We start from the raw sequence: 12463 nt of genomic DNA on the forward strand, positions 1-12463 counted from the left end.
TGTAAAGCTAAAATAGGACTGTAAATCCTACTGTGTGCAGCTGATGTAGTATCGTAATGGCTCATCAGGCCTCCAAAAAACTTTATTAAACGCCAACATAGCAGCAATGGAGTGCTGCGTCACGAGGAAGCATCCGACAACCGGGGAACAGAAGGGCCCTAAGGAAGAAAATGGCAAAGTTAGATCGTGGGCTGAAGCCAATGGAACAAACTATTAGCAATACATTAAGATGTAACTTTAGTGCCACATTGCAAAGTAGATTCAGAGTTAATCTCTACATTTAAAACAAATATAAGGTCACGTTTATTACCCTTATATTCACAATTAGCAAAACAAAAAGCAAAGACAAAAGAAAAGGCAAAAGCCTGACAGAAGAAAACATCAAAGGCAAACATGAGACAAAGGCGTGCACAAAACCCAAGGGGAAGCTGACGCACAGATCAGACCTGAGACGAGGCTGCAGGCAACACCGAGAGACCAAACAGAACAAAGCAAGGAAGGGTAACGTAGAGGGCAAAGCCCAAAAAAGGCTGAATAGAACTCCAAAAAGGAGCTAAAAGGATGAGAGAACGAGGCAGCAAATGCCAAAATGAAGGACAAGACCCTACAAAATGATGCAGGCAACTCCAAAATGGAGGCCTGCACCAAAGAGAACGATGCAAAAAATGCCAAAATGCAGAACAAGGCCCTACAAAATGATGCGGCGAACGCTGAAAAGGAGGGCGAAGCCCAAGAGAACGACTTAATGAATGCCAAAAGGCATGGCAAGGCCCTACAGAATGATGCAAGGAACGCCATAATGGAGGGCGAGGCCCAAAAGAATGATGAAGAGAACGCTAAAATGGAGGGCGAGGCAAAGAGCACGACGCGGAAATGCCAAAATGCAGGGCAAAGCCCGAGAGAATGATGCCGCGAACGCCGAAATAGAACGCGAGAAAACGATGCAAACGATGCCAAAATGAAAGGCAAGGCACAAGAGAATGATGTGGGCAATGGCAAAATGGAGAGCGAGGACAACACTGCAAGAAACAGCTGGGAAACAGCACAGATCAAACACAAAAACAACACAGCACGACAAAACCAGACAGACCGTAAAACACCCCGAAGTGCAGAAATAAGCTCTGAAACTCTACCTTAAGTCGCAATATGGAACAGATAAAAAACAGGCAGTGTGTGCTGCCCTTACCTGCTGCGCTGATAGTTACCGGTCTGCAAAGCTGGTTCTGCGGTGTTCCGGACGATGCGGGTTTCTGTTCCTCGCTGTTCTCATTGGGAGCCGCGCATCTCTCGGGGCTCTAATTAGGGAAACAATGAACGCCATTAGGGAAACAATTAATGCTATTTATATGTTTAAATTTGCACTAAGTTTAACAATTTCATTCCACGCTATGATTACAATGAAAGTAACATTCACATACAACACAAGGCATCAATTTTTATGGCTACATTTAGCTTAACAGACATCTTTAATATTGCGTTAACAATTATATTTACAGAAACGCTACAGGTTACTATAATTACCACTAGAGCCCCCATTAAAATAGGCAAACGGATAAAAATTAACTTGAATGCCATAAGCCAGGAAATCCCAGAGAGACAAAGGCAAATTCAAGCAAGAAGCAGACAAAAAAAACCCCAAAAAAGCAAAACAGAGCAAGCAGCCAACAGTAAGGCAAAACAAGAGAAAAGGCAAGAGAAAGCCAAAGCAAAAGCAAGGGCAAAGAGACTGTGGTAGGTCATAGAAAAAAACAAAGTCCAAAGGAAAGGCAGCGTAGGAGGCCAAGACAAGAACAAAGGGAACGCTAAAACAGAGGGCAAAGCCCTAATGAACGCTGCAGAAAACTGTAAAACAAAGGGCGAGGCCCAAAAGGGCGCTGCAGGGAACATCGAGATGGATGGCAAAGTCCAAAAGAACGCTGCAGGGAACATCAAGATATATGGCAATGCCCAAGAAAATGCTGCAAGGAACATCAAGATGGATGGCAAAGTCCAAAAGAACGCTGCAGGGAACATCAAGATGGAGGGCAAGGCCCAAGACAATGCTGCAATGAACGCTGACATGGAAGGCGAGGTCCAAGGGAACAGCGCAGGGAACATCAAGATGGATGGTAAGGCCCAAAATGGGCGCTGCAAGGAACATTAACGTGGGGGACAAGGCCCAAAAGGGCACTGAAGGGAACATTGAAATGGCCCGAGAGAACATTGCAAAGATCATCAAGATGGAGGGCAAGGCAGCAGAGGAAATTACTTGGAACTCCAATATGGAATGAAAGGCTGGAGGGAATGCTGCGGTGAGCACCAAAATGAACACCAAAGCCCATAGAGTGCTGAACAGAACAGCAAAAGTGAGAGCAAAGAAAACACGGCATCAAAACCCAAAACAACAGCAAAGAGCAAAGGCAAGAAAAAAGGCAAAAGGAGAAAAGCACGCAGCCCATAAGACACCCAAAAGTGCAAAAATAAGCTCTGGAACTCTACCTTAAGTCACAAAATGGAACAGATAAAACACAGTCAGTGTGTGCTGCTCTTACCTGCTGGGCTGAGAGTTACCGCTCAGCAAAGCTGGTTCTGCGGGGTTCCAGGCAATGCAGGTTTCTGTTCCTTGCTGTTCTCATCGGGAGCCGCGCATCTCTCGGGGCTCTGCTGGCACCTGTAGGACACGACACGGCAATGAAGGCGCTGCCCACATCTGCAGGTACCACACTGTGAACATTACACTAACTGTGATGGAAGGGAGCAGTAGAATTAATGCTATTAGGGATAGAAGTAATGCTATTTCTAAGGTTAAAAGTGCAGTTACTTTACAAGTGGTATTTTGCACTAGGATTAGAATTAAGGTTACTTAAACAAAAACAAAGGGTTCTACTTACAGATACTCTGCAGACAAATGCAATTATCACTAGAGCTCCCATTAAGGTGCAGCTTCAGGTCAACATTAACATGAACGCCGCCTCCCAACAAATCCCAGAGAGCCAAAGGCAAATGGAAGCAGAACGCCCACAGAAAGCCCCCAAAAAAGAAAAGCAAAGCAAGCAGCCAACAGTAACACAAGGGCAAAAACAAGAGAAAAGCAAAGGGAAAGCACAAGGGAAAGTCAGGGCAAAGAGAGCGTGGTATGAAACACTAAGAACAGAGGCCAAAGGGAAGGCAGCGCAGGAGGCCAAATGGAAACACCAAAAGAACACTGCAGGAACACTAAACAGGGGGGCACAGCGCAAGAGAACATTGCAGGGAACATCAAGATGGAATGCAAGGCCCAAAAGGGCACAGCAGGGAACATCAAGATAGGAGGCAAAGCCCAAAAGGGCACAGCAGGGAACAGTAAAACAGGTCAAGGCCCAAAAGGGCACTGCATGAAGCATAAATGTGGGGACAAGGCCCAAAAGGGCACTGCAAAGAACACTAAAACAGAGCACAAGGCCCAAAAGGGCACTGCAAGAAGCATAAACGTGGGGACAAGGCCCAAAAGGGCACTGCAAGAAGCATAAACGTGGGGACAAGGCCCAAAAGGGCGCTGCAAGAAGCATAAACGTGGGGACAAGGCCCAAAAGGGCACTGCAAGAAGCATAAACGTGGGGACAAGGCCCAAAAGGGCACTGCAAGAAGCATAAACGTGGGGACAAGGCCCAAAAGGGCACTGCAAGAAGCATAAACGTGGGGACAAGGCCCAAAAGGGCACTGCAAGAACCATAAATGTGGGGACAAGGCCCAAAAGGGCACTGCAAGAACCACTGAGATGGAGAGCATGGCCTCCAAGGCTGCAGTGAACAAAAGAATAGGATATAAGGCACTAAAGAAAGCTGCAAGGGACTCTGATATGGGAGGGAAGACCCAAGAGAATACAGGAGAGAACACCAAAACAGAAAACAAACCCAACAGAATGCTGAACAGAACAGCAAAACTGAAAACAAAGAGAACACTGCAGGAAATACATGAGCAGTGACAGAGTGCAAAGGCAAACAGAATGCAGAAGGACGAGAGCAGACAGCCCATAGGGCACCCCAAAAGTGCAGAAAGGAGCTCTTGAACTCTACCTTAAGTCACAATATAGAACAGATAAAACACAGTCAGTGTGTGCTGCTCTTACCTGCTGGGCTGAGAGTTACTGCTCAGCAAAGCTGGTTCTGCGGGGTTCCAGGCAATGCAGGTTTCTGTTCCTCGCTGTTCTCATCGGGAGCCACGCATCTCTTGGGGCTCTGCTGGCACCTGTTGGACACAATACTGCAATGAAGGCACTGCCCACATCTGCAGGTACCACACTTGTTCATAATGCTTCTTACCTGCAGCAATAGGGCTGGGAACAGACAAGTAGAAGGCTTAGGTACTCAACCACATTTTTACCTCTGTGTTCTCTGATCGCTGCTCATTATACACAGCCCTCGCCTTTGCTTTGGGAGGGAGGGATGGAGGAAGCGACGCCAGCCCTGCTGGTTCCCTCCTTGTCCCGCGCTGTGAGTGACATCCACCTTTAGATGTCCTAAGGACCTGAAAACCACGACTCTGTGGATCCCGATGAGACGCATCACAGAGTGACAAGGTAATTCAGTGCTGCAGTCACCGAGCTGCTCTCAGTGCTGTGTGAGAAGTGGTGGCAGTCAGGTGCGGTCCTGGTGAGCAGAAACACGGCCAACATCGTACTCCTGTTTAGGAAGCGTAGAAGGGATGATGATGGGAACTGCTGACCCGCCAGTCTCGCTGCTGTGCTGGGAACGACCACCGAGCAGATCCTCCTAGAAGAGAGCCAGGGCACGTGGAAGCTGGATGTGATGTGGGAGAACCGGCGTGGCTTCACCGAGGGCAAATCCTGCTTGACCGACCTGGTGGCCTGAGAGAGCTGCTGATATCATCCAGCTGGAACTCAGCAAGGCCTCTGACGTGGGAGCCCACAGCATCCTCGGCTCCAAATGAGGAAGACACCAACTGGATGGGTGGACTTTGGATGCATGACCAACTCGCTGTATAACCAAGTCCAGACAACGGCGGCCAAAGGCTCCACATCCAGATGGAGATGATGAACATGGTGATGATGGAGATGATGACGATGATGACAACAGCAGCGACAAGCGGTGTGCCACAGCAATCACAGCTGTAGGAGATACTCTGCAATACATGATCATAGAATCATATGATGGCCTGCGCTGAGAAGGATCATTAACTATCATCGCCTTCCAACCCCCCTGCTATGGCTAAAATAACCAACCACCACAGCAGGCTACACGCAGCCTCAAACGGCTCCAGGGATGGGACAGACCAACTTGTGCCCCCTGTTCCACCCCGCTTCCTTCACCCCCAAAGCCCTGAAATAAAGAAAGGAGGGAAAATGGCTCACCCAGCTCTCCAAAGGAAGCAGATTCCAGACACAAATGCTGCTCCTTCTACCCATCCTTAAACGCAGCCAAGAGCCCCAAAAAGTGAAAATCTAAAACCCAGAAATAAAGAAGGAATTTCTTACCGCACTGCAAAGCCCAACACTCACTGTGCAGCCCAAAGGAAAGTATCTCCAAGCAGAGACAAGGCCCATACGGTATCCAGCAAGAAAGAGCAACCACTCATTGGAATGCTCTCATGGAGGCACCGCAAGGAGCTGATGCTGCCCCCTGCCCTGCACAGCCCTTAAATGTGGCTCAAGGAGGGGGGTGGAGCCAGGCTGGGCCCAGTCAGCTTCCAGCCCTGAACTGCTCCCACCTGTGCTCACTGGCTGCCCACACCTCCCAGCAGGTAAACAATCAGGCTGTTACGTAACAGCTGCAATCAATACTAAAGACAAAAACAAAGTCATAAACAGCCAACAATCACATCTACCTGTAAAGAAAGGGGGGTGCATCAGTAGATGAGAAATGACGGCACGTGGATTCCGTCAGGGGGGTGACATGCGGGTGATGCAGGCGGTGATGCGGGGGGCGATGCCAGGGGGGGACGTTGGGGTGCTGCAATAGAAATGCTGAGTCATGCAGGAAGCCATGATTGGGGGCAGACACAGCAGCAGAGCACAGCTGCAGGCAATGCACCTAATTGGCTGCAGGGCGGACCCTGGCTCCGCCCCTTCCAATCCTCATATAAGGGCTGCCAGTGGAAGGGAGAATGTTTTTGCTGCAGCTCCTTCTGCCAGAAGCTCTGCCCACATTGAGGAGCTCCTCTTCTCTGTTCTGCCTTCGTAGCTGCTGTGTGTGACCGTTACCTGCTGTGCTGTGCTCCAGGACTACGCTTCTCCGCCAGCGCTGCTGCATTGCCTGTTCTATTACTGCACTACAGCAGGTAAGGCCTTGCTCTGAGACTGCACTGATGGTGTGGGGTGAGAATGTAGGGCAGAGACAATGTGGGGGGTGATGTGAGAGATGCTGTGGGGCAATGAGGGAGAATGAGATGGTGGAGTGATATTGACTTAGTGTTGGAAGGCCAGCAAGGAGTAACCCAGAGGGGGGGACTTTGCTGCACTGACCCAGAGGGCTGATGTTCCTGAAGTGACCCATAAGGCTGATAGGGCCCGCCGTAGGGGCCATAATGCTGTGCTGATGCTGTAGATAAATAGCAGGCATTGGAAGTTGGAGCTGTCACTGGGATGTGACACTGAGCTCATGTTTGGCTTTGAAGTTGTGTGTAGATCTGGAGGCATCGTTGGTGTTACACAGCAAGGAGCCGTGCTGGATTGACGCTGTAAGGGACGCTGTGTGGCAATGCTGAGAGATCATGGAGGGGGAATTGGGTACAGAGTTAGTAGAGAATTAGAACAAGGGAATGATTACGGTCAGAGACAGAGAATGATGACAATGAGAGACAGTGAAATAGAAGAGAAACGAGGCAGAGAATTGCTAGAATGAGTGAGGGAGAACTGCACCTGGTGGCAAGGAATGGTTGGACAAGGAGAGAAAAGAATGGTAACACAACGAGAAGCAACCAGGGATGCCAGAATAAGAGGCAGACAGTCATTACAACAAGAGGCAGCTAATTAGTACACAATGAGAGGCAGAGAACTACGACATTTGTGGGCAAAGCGTTGATAGAAAATGCTGGGCAGTGAGGGGTGCCCAGGGATGGACAGACAGAATGGTTGGACACTGAGTGGAATGAACGGGGAGAGAATGAGACAGAATGACTGGACAATGAGTGGCACTGAGTGGGGAGAGAATGAGACACGGAAAATGGTTGGACAGTGAGGGGCAGGGAATGGGTACAGACTGAGACACAAAGAACGATTGGACAAGGAGCAGCAGGGAAGCGTTACAGAATGAGACACAGAAAATGACTGGACAGTGAATGGCAATGAATGCGTAAAGAATGAGAGACAGAGAATGACTGGGCAGTGTGAATGCGTAAAGAATGAGAGACAGAGAATGACTGGGCAGTGAGTGGAAGGGAATGTGTACTGAGACGCAGAGAGTGACTGGATAACAAGTGGAAATGAATGGGGAGGGGATGAGACACAGACAATGATTGGACACTAATTGGCAATGAAGAGCTAAAGAATGAGAAACGCACCATGATTGGACAATGATTGGCAGCGAATGCTTAGACAAGGAGACACAGAAAATGATTGCACAAGAAGTGACGGTGAACAGTAAGAGAATGAGAGACAGAAAATGATTGGGTAGTGAGTAGCAGTTACTGGGTAAAGAATGAGACACAAACAATGATTGGACAATAAGTGGAAAAGAAGCATTAGAGAATGAGGAACATACAATGATTGGATAGTGAGCAGCAATGAATGGTGTGAGAATGGCACATAGAGAATGACTGGAAAGTGAGTGGCAATGAATGGGTACTGTTGCAGAAAGGAACCAGGTGAGACTCAAACTCGTGGGTACTCTAGTGTTGATTTTATTGACAAGCTCAGTACAGCAGACATACAGAGCTTGGGTCACCCCTAGTGAATGACATCCAACTTTACCATGTTCCCTATCAGTACAGAATGATGCACAGAGAATGACTGGACATTGAATGACAGGGAATGGTGAAAGAATGAGAGACAGGAAACATTTGGACAGTAAGTGGCAGTGAATGGTGTCAGAATGAGAGAATGATTGCACAAGAAGTGGCAGGGAAGGGTTACAGAATGAGACATGGTGAATGATTGGACAGTGAATGGCAGTTAATGGGTAGAGAATGAGAGACAGAGATAGACTGCACAATCAGTGGCAGTGAAACATGACAGACTGAGACACAGACAACAATTGGACATTGAGTAGCAGTAAATAGATAGAGAATGAGATACAGAGAAAGACTGGACAGTGAGTGGCACTGAATGGGTAGACCAGGAAACACAGACAATGACTGGACACTAATTGGAAACGAAGGGTTAAAGAATGAGAAAAACACCATGATTGAACAATGATTAGCAGTGAAGGCTAACACAAGCATTCACTTATTTATTTAAATCGATGGAGTCTTATTTATTGGCAATGGAGTCTTATTTATGGCCAAAGGAGTCTTAGTAATTAGCTACGAAGTATCATTAGCAATGGAATCTTAGTTATTGTCACTGGAATCTTGTTTATTACCAATGGAGTCTTTTTTATTGGCAATGGAGTCTTTTTTATTGGCAATGGAGTCTTTTTTATTGGCAATGGAGTCTTTTTTATTGGCAATGGAGTCTTTTTTATTGGCAATGGAGTCTTTTTTATTGGCAATGGAGTCTTTTTTATTGGCAATGGAGTCTTTTTTATTGGCAATGGAGTCTTTTTTATTGGCAATGGAGTCTTTTTTATTGGCAATGGAGTCTTTTTTATTGGCAATGGAGTCTTTTTTATTGGCAATGGAGTCTTTTTTATTAGCAGTGTAGTCTTATTTATTGGCAGTGGAGGCTTATTTATTGGAAATGGACTCTTAGTTATTAGCAATGGAGTTTAATTTATGGGCAATGGATACTAATTAGCAATGGAGTCTTATTTATTTGCTATGGAGTCTTATTTATTTGCTATGGAGTCTTATTTATTTGCTATGGAGTCTTATTTATTTGCTATGGACACTTATGTATTTGCTATGGAGTCTTCTTTACTACCTATGGAGTCTTATTTATTAGCAATTTAGTCTTACTTACTGGATATGGAGTCTTATTTATTGGCAATTGAGTTTTATTTATTGGCACTGCTGTCTTATTTATTGGCAATGGAGTCTTATTTATTAGAAATGGATTCTGATGTATTATCAATGGGCTCCTATTAATTGGCAAAGGAGTCTTATTTATAGGTAATGGAGCCTTATTTATTAGCAATGGAGTCTTAGTAATTAGGAATGGATTCTTATTTATTGGCAGTGGCATATTATTAGCAATGGAGTCTTATTTCTTGGCAATGGAGTCTTATTTCTTGGCAATGGAGTCTTATTTCTTGGCAATGGAGTCTTATTTCTTGGCAATGGAGTCTTATTTCTTGGCAATGGAGTCTTATTTCTTGGCAATGGAGTCTTATTTCTTGGCAATGGAGTCTTATTTCTTGGCAATGGAGTCTTATTTCTTGGCAATGGAGTCTTATTTCTTGGCAATGGAGTCTTATTTCTTGGCAATGGAGTCTTATTTCTTGGCAATGGAGTCTTATTTCTTGGCAATGGAGTCTTATTTCTTGGCAATGGAGTCTTATTTCTTGGCAATGGAGTCTTATTTCTTGGCAATGGAGTCTTATTTCTTGGCAATGGAGTCTTATTTCTTGGCAATGGAGTCTTATTTCTTGGCAATGGAGTCTTATTTCTTGGCAATGGAGTCTTATTTCTTGGCAATGGAGTCTTATTTCTTGGCAATGGAGTCTTATTTCTTGGCAATGGAGTCTTATTTCTTGGCAATGGAGTCTTATTTCTTGGCAATGGAGTCTTATTTCTTGGCAATGGAGTCTTATTTCTTGGCAATGGAGTCTTATATATAGACAATTAAGTCTAATAAGCAATGGAGTCTTATTTATTGTCAGTGGAGTCTTATTAATTAGGAATTGAGTCTTATTTATTGGCAGTGGTGTCTTATTGGCAATGGAGTCTTAATTGTTGGCAATGGAGTCTTAATTGTTGGCAATGGAGTCTTAATTGTTGGCAATGGAGTCTAATTAGCAATGGCATATTATTGGCAATGGAGTCTTATTTATTTGTTGACCATGGAGTCTTATTTATTTGTTGGCCATGGAGTCTTATTTATTTGTTGGCCATGGAGTCTTGTATTATGTATTATCAATGGGGTCCTATTAATTGGCCAAGGAGTCTTATTTATTGGAAAAGGAGTCCTATTTATAGGCAATGGAGTCTTATTTATTAACAATGGTGTTTAATATGCTGTGGAGTCTTATTTATTAGCAATAGAGACTTATTTATTAGCAATGGAGTCTTATTAATTATCAATGGAGTCTTACTAATTAGGAATGGATTCTCATTTATTGGCAATGGCATAATATTAGCAATGGATTGTTAATTATTGGCAAATGAGTCTTATTTATTGGCAATGGAGTCTTATTTATTGGCAATGGAGTCTTATTTATTATCCATGGAGTCTTATTTATTAGCTATATATATAGATTTATTGGCAATTTAATATTTTTTATTGGCAATGGAGTCTGATTTATTACCAGTGTAGTCTTACTAATTAGCACTGGAGTCTTATTTATTGGCACTGGAGTCTTATTTATTGGCAATGGACTCTTATTTAATGGCAACGGAGTCTTATTTATTGGCAATGGACTCTTATTTAATGGCAATGGACTCTTATTTAATGGCAATGGAGTCTTATTTATTGGCAACGGAGTCTTATTTATTGGCAACAGAGTCTTATTTAATGGCAACGGAGTCTTATTTATTGGCAACAGAGTCTTATTTTTTTGCATGGGAGTCTAAGTAGCATTGGAGTCTTTCTTATTGGAGTCTTATTTATTGGCTATGGAGTCTTATTTATTAGGAATATATTCTTATTTACTGAATATGGAGTTTTATTTATTGGATATGGATTCTTATTTACTGGCAATGGATTATTATTTATTGGCAATGGAGTCTTACTAATTAGCATTGGATTCTTATTTACTAGCAATGGAGTTGTATTTATTAGCAACGCAGTATTAATTATTAATTTAATTCTATTTATTGGCCATGGAGTCTTATTTATTGGCCATGGAGTCTTATTTAATGCCATGGAGTCTTATTTAATGCCATGGAGTCTTATTTAATGCCATGGAGTCTTATTTAATGCCATGGAGTCTTATTTAATGCCATGGAGTCTTATTTAATGCCATGGAGTCTTATTTAATGCCATGGAGTCTTATTTAATGCCATGGAGTCTTAAGTATTACTGGAGTTCTATTTATTAGCAATGGAGCCTCATTTATTAGCAATATTGCCTTATTAATTAGCAGTGTAGTCTTATTTATTGGCAATGGTGTCTTATTTATTGGTATTGGATTCTAATTAGCAATGGACTCTTATTTATTATTACTGGAGTCTTATTTATTAGGAATGGAATCTAATTTATTGGCAAAGGAGTCATATTAATTTGGAATGGAGGCAATGGAGTCTTATTAGCAATGAATTCTTACTGATTGGCAATGGAGCCTTATTTGGTTCCTATGGAGTCTTATTTATAAGCAATGGGGTCTTAATTAGTGGCAATGGGGTCTTAATTAGTGGCAATGGGGTCTTAATTAGTGGCAGTGGGGTCTTAATTAGTGGCAATGGGGTCTTAATTAGTGGCAGCGGGATTTACTAATTAGCAAAGGGGTCTTACTAATTAGAAGTGGAGACTTATTTATTAGCAATGGAGTCTTATGTATTGGCAATGGAGTCCTAATTATTGGAATGGAGTCTTAATTATTGGCAGTGGATTCATATATTGGCAATGGAGCCTTATTTATTATCAATGAATCCTATTTATAAGCAATATAGTTTTACTCATTATCAGTGGATTCTTATTTATTGGCAATGGATTCTTATTTATTGGCAATGGTGTCATATTTATTAGCAAAGTTGTTTAATTAGCAGTGGAGTCTTAATTATTGGCAGTGGAGTCTTAATTATTGGCAGTGGAGTCTTAATTATTGGCAGTGGAGTCTTAATTATTGGCAGTGGAGTCTTAATTATTGGCAGTGGAGTCTTAATTATTGGCAGTGGAGTCTTAGATATGTGCAGTGGAGTCTATTTATTGGTAATGGATTCTAATTAGCAATGGACTGTTATTCATTAGCAATGGAGTCTTAAAAATTAGAAATGGAGTCTTAATTAGTGGCAGTGGAGTCTTAATTAGTGGCAGTGGAGTCTTAATTAGTGGCAGTGGAGTCTTAATTAGTGGCAGTGGAGTCTTAATTAGTGGCAGTGGAGTCTTAATTAGTGGCAGTGGAGTCTTACTATTTAGCAGTGGAATGTTATTTGCAATGGAGTCTTATTAATTAACAATTGAGTCTTATTTATTAGCACTGTAGTATTACTAATTAGCAGTGGAGTCTTAGTTATTGGCTATGGACTATTGTTTATTGGCAATGGAGTCTTATTTATTGGCAATGGAGTCTTA

General features: G+C 43.4%; 1 long non-coding RNA gene across 1 annotated transcript; it reads right to left on the reverse strand.

Moving 5' to 3' along the window:
* Window positions 1-90: 90 nt before the first annotated feature.
* On the reverse strand, window positions 91-5564 carry LOC140264497 (uncharacterized). The gene is made up of 6 exons (XR_011906054.1): window positions 5453-5564; window positions 4342-5100; window positions 4088-4206; window positions 2532-2650; window positions 1187-1295; window positions 91-158 (listed from the first exon to the last, which is right to left on the reverse strand). It is a non-coding gene; the product is annotated as an uncharacterized lncRNA (long non-coding RNA).
* Between the last annotated feature and the right edge of the window lie 6899 nt (window positions 5565-12463).

Source organism: Excalfactoria chinensis, chromosome Z (assembly GCF_039878825.1).
Source record: "Excalfactoria chinensis isolate bCotChi1 chromosome Z, bCotChi1.hap2, whole genome shotgun sequence".
Lineage (NCBI taxonomy): Eukaryota > Metazoa > Chordata > Aves > Galliformes > Phasianidae > Excalfactoria > Excalfactoria chinensis.